Source organism: Pinus tabuliformis, chromosome 8 (assembly GCF_031772625.1).
Source record: "Pinus tabuliformis cultivar Carrire ecotype Pingquan chromosome 8, CPIR1, whole genome shotgun sequence".
Taxonomy (NCBI): Eukaryota; Viridiplantae; Streptophyta; class Pinopsida; order Pinales; family Pinaceae; genus Pinus; species Pinus tabuliformis.
In genome coordinates, this window is record NC_142294.1 from 1,566,486,159 (window position 1) to 1,566,493,134 (window position 6,976).

At 38.9% G+C, this 6,976-nt stretch overlaps 1 pseudogene; it reads right to left on the minus strand.

Moving 5' to 3' along the window:
* Positions 1 to 5,740: 5,740 nt before the first annotated feature.
* On the minus strand, positions 5,741 to 6,336 carry LOC149242000 (large ribosomal subunit protein uL10 pseudogene; annotated as a pseudogene).
* Positions 6,337 to 6,976: the final 640 nt, after the last annotated feature.

The window sequence follows — 6,976 nt, forward strand, 5'->3', positions numbered from 1 at the left end:
ACCCTTTTTTGAATCATTCCATATGCTAGGAGCTGAATATTTATGAAGAAATTGCTTTGAAACTTTTGAGCATGTAGGAATTTCCATCCTTCTAAAAACTAGTGTATAATTCCAAGAAATCCATGGTGATGGGTCCTAAACGTTTTTATCCATTTATCACCCGAAACAATATTACATCCATTCATTTCCATGGTTTACACGTGAGATTTTAGGGAATGCTCATCAATTTAGGTTTCAAATTTTCACATAGGCCACCACATTTCATAGGTCTCCCATTAGTAGTCATTATAAAAGTTTCCCACAACATGGATATATATATTTGTGTCTTACACAACACATCAACAAAATTATGGGTTATGTTATCATTAATTAAGACAACGGATTTCTACTACTTCATATAACCAATCAACTTTGAGAAGAGATATTGGTGAAAACATGAAGGGAAAATTGGGGTTTTTCACCTAGTTGATCAAGAACAAGAACTTCTTTAGTGATGAGAGTGACTTCCTCCCGAGTCCCTCCACCACGTTCCTTATCATGAATGTCCTTAGAAATAGCCATAAACAATTCTTGATCTTTACATTTATGCCTTGGGGAATATTTTTCATCATAGTTGTAGTAGAGACCCTTGAATTGACATTCTACCATTTTACCCCATGACTATTGAAGTTTGTAGATCAAGAAAGTACTTCTGCACATGCCTTATGTCTAGGCATGCAGAAGTCACCCACATTTCAATTTAAAATATTTGTTGATGTAACTTAGCCTAAGTTAAACTTAGGAAAAAACACATAATTGTATGTTGGCTTATTGAGATAAAATAAAAACTTAGATAAAGAAATGTTTTTACTTTAGTAATTAAGTTTTAATCTTAACTGTCAATCTTAAGTGAGGCGAGATCTAATCTAAGTCATCCATCACTTTGAAATTAGGGTTTGGGTTAGGATTAGGGTTTTGGATCAATGTAAAGTTATAAAGGTAAGGCTAAGGTGAGGAGAAGACACAAAAACAACACAATATTTTGAGAAGCTTCTCATTGAGAATGTGTTGGGACAGACATAGTGCAAAGAGGTTGATGATTAGTTTTGTATTTTCTGAGTTGATCCATTATCTCTAGTACGGGATCCCAAGCAAGTTTCTTGATTAATTTATTAATGAACAAGTGTTGATTTGGAAAAAATTGTTTGTGTATGTGATTCAAATCGCATAAATTTTCTTCCACTATATATTTCATGTTTTAGGAATCTGACCATGTATTTTTTTAGTAATTAATTGTTGGGAACCGAATATCAGTGTTGGGTTCAGGAAAGTCTAACATGGTATCAAAGCACCAACTTTGAATCGATCTCAGAGTTATAGGTGCCAAGGTTCGTATTGGATCATCAGATCTAGGTTGGTTATGATCATATGAACGATTTTTTTTAAAAAGGCAGTGAGAATTTTTTCAAGCTGAGGGAATATTTTTTTATGTGTGATTTTTTTTCTTAGAGTTGAAAAAAATACGATTAAAAAAAACGTAAAAAATGAAAGAAAAGAGAGCCCATTTTTTCAAAATAAAATAGGTTTGAAAAAAGGGGGCCACAGGGCGGTGGTGGATGGCTGACAGCCCAACCCAACCAGTCGTTGGCCAAGAGGACATGCCACCAACTGTCGGGGTAGTCGGTAGGCCAATCGACGCCAAAGACACCATCACAGCGAAAACACAAGATCAACAGATCAGGCATGAATAGCAAGGAGGTTGCACGAAAGCCATCGATGAGAAAAGGTCGGCTGGCATAGTAGGGACACAAGGCCAACATCTAGTCACCAGCAATAGGAGCCCACAGAATTTTAGAAGAATCTGTGGTCCAATTATGGAGATTCATCGATAGTGAAAATCACAATGAGACTGGTTGTAGAAACTGTAGGGTTTATGCCAGTAGAGAGATACAATCAGCTGCCAAACAACGAGACGAGTGAAGGAGAAAGGCAACCACAATCACAAGTTGAGTGGCCTATGGGGTGTTTGAAGTAGCCTAGACAACATAGATTTAGCACGAGGGATGGAAAGGGATAACATCAAGTCAATCCATGTTCTGTAGTCATCAATCATGGAAGGTGAAAAGCAAGCGCATCTTGGGACAAACGTGTGAAACAATTATGGCCATGATACATAACAGAGCATGGAAGAGACTCAGACTGCAAAAACACTAGGAAATAGTGGCGGAGGCATCCACCACAATCATTGGAGTTGTTGTAGCCACAACAGTGTCAAGTAGTCACAAAGAGGGCTCGTGAAGAGGTTCTAAATTGAGCAACATGGGTTGGGTTGGGCTACGAGGTTGGTAGTTGTTGGTGAAGAGATTTTCGAGAACCATAAGCTTAGGAATACAACAGATGTTCACAACACAGATCTAATGAGCACTAATAAGGCCATTAATGTTCTAGGAGAAAGCAACCCAAGTTCGTGGGTGCAATATCTAGGATATATACGATTGTGTTGCGAGCAAAGTGCCATTCTAGGCATGATCAAGAAATTATGAGATGGAGTAGACAACTAGAGTCGTTGGGCAAGGAATTTGTAGCAAGAGGCATGGGCCAGTAGCTGCAAGTAAAGCTGGTAGTAGCCAGTGGCAGTACAAAGAATAGTTCCAGCAACCAGTAAGATTGGTATAGGTCAACCCTGAAAGGGAGAGAGGAGACCATACTAATCGAGGGATAGGCAAAAAAATTCATGGGTTTCTCAAAGGACAGAGACAGACCCACAATCATTGTTAAAAGGACTTAGCATAAGATCATGGCTAGTGGACAATAGAGCATCTAGTCACATGACAGGGATGAGGCTAGTCTTTTGTAGTATTTCAGAGATAGGCTCAGACTACAATGTGTTTAGTGGGACTAGTACCAAGCATGTAATGAAGGGGGTTGGATGTGTCAGATTCCAGTAAGAGTATAGAGGATTTATGGAGGTGGCGTGGATATTATTTGTTCCAAGGTTGATGGTATACATGCTTCAAATATCATCCTTAGAGGATGCTAGATAAATATATTTTTTTGAGATGGACAAGTGCTTCTATATTCAGAGGGAGTGACCTTGGATGCAGATGTAGTGTTTTGCATCAGATAGGGGTAGTCATACAGGTTATTATGATATCTTGTATATATATCCGAGGGGGACTTAGATACAGGAATAATGTCAGTTGCTGAGAGGGATAAAGTGGCAAGGAAGAGTGATTCTTTAGGTACTACCAGGAGCATCAGTTGGTATGATATGACATTGTTCGATGATCAAGATCAGGCTCCTCAGAGCATGGCTAGATGTGATAGGTTCTCAGCTTCGGTTTTAGGTTAGGTAGTAGGATAGACTTTAGAGTTAGATGCAGTAGCTATATATACTGTGATGGGCTCGGAGACAGATCCAAGTGGAGGAGGTCCTTCTTGAAGTACCTCTCTCTCTTAGAGGGAGTGTTGAAGTTCGTAGCTCGAGTGGGTACTTCTGCACAGACCTTGTGTATAGGCATGTAGAAGTCGTCCACTTTTCATCTTAGAATATTTGTTACTATAACTTAGCCTATGTTGGCTTGTTGAGCTAAAATAAAAACTTAGACAAAGTAAAGTATTTAATTTAGTAATTAAGTTTTAGTCTTAGCTATTGATCTGAGGTGAGGCGAGATATAATCTCGATCATCCATCACTTGTAGATCAAGATTAGGGTTGGGATTAGGGTTTTGGCTCAATGTAGAGTTATAAAGATTGTCAAACACACACATGGCAACAATAGAAGATGAATGATAAACAGGAGAGTACACTTATTATTAAAAATTGATATACATTTATAGTACATGGTGTGACCCTTGGATTCATATTCCAAGTGGTTTCTTGGACTCATTTTGGTTGTTCAGCTTCCACACCAACCCTTAGAGGATTAGGTGTCCAACATTCCCCCCCCTTAATCTGAAGGGTTATGTATGAGTCCAAGAAGATAACTGTAATACAAAATGTGCAAAAATGCATGGCAACACTAGGCTAAATGTGCTCTCTGAAATGTTGTTATAAAGGGAGGTCTCACCCCGCATAAAAGGGAGAACCTCAACCTGAAAAGGGAAGTCTCAACCTATGATGGTTTAAGGATGACCAACAACTCTGGAATTCTTAATGCAATTCCTGGAACTCTTCCGAAACTAGCAAGAAGCTGAAGTCTTCTGCTAGAGGAAGTTTCCTCAATTCTTTGAAGAGGTATCACCGACTGAAGGAATGCTCAGGGGAATATTTGCCTCTGGCTACAACTCTGAATCTGGTATGGAAGGTTGTGGCTCAGGCTCACTTGATGTGACTTTGAAGCTTGTAGATGAACATCCTTTCCCCCCTTGTCAAATACAAGGTGAGATGATGGAAAAACTCAACTGCAAGACTATTCAATACTATAAAACAAGTTCTGACATGTGACTAGAATATCTTCTTGGCTATTGATGCCCATTGCCAAGAAGCGATCCATCCAAGATGAATCTTTGTTCTTGCAAGAGGTTTGTTTTTGAAGCATCTGTTTGAAGAATGGTTGGTTTTATGACAGTGCTTACATGGATGAAGATCAAAACAGTGATATTTCAGATGGCCAACTCGGTCACAGTGTTGGCATTACACAATCTGTTGCTGTGGAAGAGGGGAAAAATCTGGAACAGCTGAAGGTGAACTATCATGGAGGAACCCAACACTTTGAAATTTGATGGGCTTGGAATATTCTGGAATATGAAAGGAAACCTCCTTATCATATCCAAGACCTATTCTGTGCTTGTTGTGGACAATCTCTTCCCAAGGACTGATGATGGGCTTGGAAAGTGCAAACTGCACTTCTGCATCTGCATGTACAACTGTTGCTTTATTGGGCACTGGATCTGAATGAACTTCAACAATATTTACTTGTTGCTGATGGGTGGTTATCTCAATGTTATGAACAAAAACACGTTCAGAATGATGTCTATTTTGATGTAGCTCTTCTTGTTGTAGTTGTGATTCAAGCTGCAAAAAATCATTTTTTTCTTGTACATTTTTGCAAGCAAGTTTGAATGTTAAAAAGAGTTTCCTTACTGAATTTTACCATCCCATCAACAGTGGAAAAGATTAGACTATTCAATAACTATAATGCATTATCAATTTTCTCCATTTAATGACAATGTTGCACGGGTATCTCACACAATGCCAAATAACTGCAACTTTAAAGAATATAAACAACCCCCAATGTTTATGAACATTGAACTCTGTCATACCAATTAATCCTCCAACATATTCAATTTCAAAGCAGAAATGATGGCTATCAAAACTTCAACAACTATAGCACCATGTCATGTATAGGACTTGAATGCTCATATATATAAATGCCTTAACTAGGGTACGAACCAATATTCTTTGATCTTGCCACTTTCTCCAGTATTCGAATAAGAATGATGAACACAACAATGACCCACTTGTACGAGCTACACACCAATGAAAGGATTATTCCGAGAACTGCATCAAGGGACCAGAGTGTGAACCGAAGTGGTAGGGACCAGAGTGTAAACTAAGAGTCGAGGGTGCAAGAGTCAAAGGAGGTAATACCACGGAGGAGCGAGCAATGATATAATGAGATATTGTAACGGGAGTGAGAGGTGTAATATTGTAAGAGAATTGAGCAGTGGTATATGGAACCGAGCGCAACACTGAGCCATGAACAGTCATATTGGAGCCATGATTCTGAAGCTCAACATATAACTTAACTCGATGGACTGACACTGCGACAAAATGGAAGAATAGAAGTTGTCTTGAAATTATCAATTCTAATGATCTGTGTTGTGCAATCATCCAATCTAGTCAAAAAGACTGAAACCCATATCCTCTTCGGACTCTTCCTCTGGCTCAGGTTTCTTTTCCTCTTCCTTTGGAGCAGCTGCAGTAGGTGTAGCTTCTGTAGCACCAGCAACTGGGGTAGCAGCAACTACAAACTTGCTTGGATCCTTCAAATACTCCTTAACTTTCTCGGCCAATGGAAAAGAATAGTCAAGTTCAATAGTGATTTCTAATACATTCTTGTAACCGTTGATGATAGCATGTGGAACAGCTGCAATTGTGGGATAATTGATCACCAGAGAAAGAGTTGTCACAGTAGAAATACCAGCAGAAAATTTCTCTATTAAATCATCTTCTGTGAGATCAAGAACTTCAGGATCAAATACTCATCCATTATACAGACTGCACAATTAATCCATAGGAAAATGTCCAAATGCCAAGCTTTTCCAGCAAAGCTGCCTCGGAAGAACCAACCTTGTCTCCTTTCTTAATAAGCTCCATGGGTGTTATAATTTCAACAGTACCTTTGTTAAGAGTTTACTGCACCACCAGTGTAGCTCGAATTCGTTGATACAAACACCCAGAAAAATAATGGAGAATGGGAAAGGCACAACCTCTTCCCCAGTCTAGCTAATAACTCCTCTTAAGAATTTTGGACATAAGCAGACACCGCAGACTTATCTAGGGCTCAGAAAATTCAAATGCAAATGCGCCACCGTTTCCTCTGGCTCGATTGAAGCGAATCATAAAGTTGGGTAGAGACGTTCGTCAAGTAACTTGATGAGAGTGATTATGAGGTCAATACTCAATTTGATGAATCTCGGGTGATACAACAGAAATTATCTGCTCTGATTGCAATTATAAAGCGCCATGGTGAATTCGAAAAGCACAAAATTTCATCAAGTTGAGTATTTACCGTGTTAAAGATGACAACGCAAGGGAAAATAAGTTGGTGTAAAGATAAAACCCTTGCAGTTGTTCAATCGCACCAATTCAGAGTGCTTCATTGATCGCACCAATTCAGAGTGTTTCACTGTCGATTTTATCCTTACAAGAATGGCTCAGTACACATAATTTTATGGTGCGCGAAGGATCTTTTGACCTTATTTTGAGATTATGCATCGTAAATCTCCCTTGTAATGTGTTCATCTGTTGAGAATATGCATCGTTGCAATGT